Source organism: Alligator sinensis, unplaced genomic scaffold (assembly GCF_000455745.1).
Source record: "Alligator sinensis unplaced genomic scaffold, ASM45574v1 scaffold322_1, whole genome shotgun sequence".
Lineage (NCBI taxonomy): Eukaryota > Metazoa > Chordata > Crocodylia > Alligatoridae > Alligator > Alligator sinensis.
In genome coordinates, this window is record NW_005842154.1 from 2,010,471 (window position 1) to 2,011,284 (window position 814).

An 814-nucleotide genomic window follows, 5' to 3' on the forward strand; every position below is an offset into this window, starting at 1 on the left:
CCTGTATGTATGCTGTGGATTCCTTCTCCCAAGGTGCAGCACCCTGCATTTGTCTACGTTGAACCCCATCCTAGTCTCGTCTGCCCACTTTTGTAGTTTGTCTAAATCTAGTTGCAGCCTCTCTCTCCCTTCAAATGTGTCCACCTTGCCCCACATCTTAGTGTCATCAGCAAACTTGGACAGCGTGCTTTCCACCCCCTCGTCCAAGTCACCGATGAAGATGTTAAACAGTGCGGGCCCGAGGACTGAGCCCTGGGGTACCCCACTGCTCACATCTAACCAGGTTGAGTAGAACCTGTCCACCACTACTCTCTGGGTGCGCCCCATCAGCCAATTTTTTACCCATCCAACTGTGCAGGCATCAATGCCGCAGTCACTTATTGTTGAGGATGGGGTGAGAGACAGTGTCAAAGGCCTTCTTAAACTCTAGAAAGACTAGACTAAATTTACTTTTATTGAATTAATAACTTGTTAGTAACACATCTTTAGCAAGTAGTAACAAGTTGAACCCCCCAATCCCGTACAAAGAGAAACAGAAGCAAACACAATCCAAACACTGGACAGTATTTTTACAGACCTGGTGCTCGGTCGGGCTGGTGACATGCCCGGGTTGACCTGGTGCTGCAGGAGCAGCTTGGCTACAACAGGGTTGACCTGGTGCCGGAGAAGCCGCGGGGCCAGGCTGGGGTTGACCTGGGGCCCGCCTGGCCTGCCGGTTCCATGCCCAGTTCGGCATGGTGCTGCAGGACCCGTCTAGGCAGAACCGAGTTGGCACCGGCCAGGAAAAGCAGCATGCAGCTGAAGCCGGCTTCAC

The 814-nt window shown here is 52.6% G+C and overlaps 1 long non-coding RNA gene across 1 annotated transcript in view; it reads left to right on the forward strand.

The window, feature by feature from the left end:
- The window catches only part of LOC102372818, a 237,494-nt gene that overhangs the window by 144,908 nt on the left and 91,772 nt on the right, over positions 1-814 (forward strand). The window lies entirely within an intron of this gene.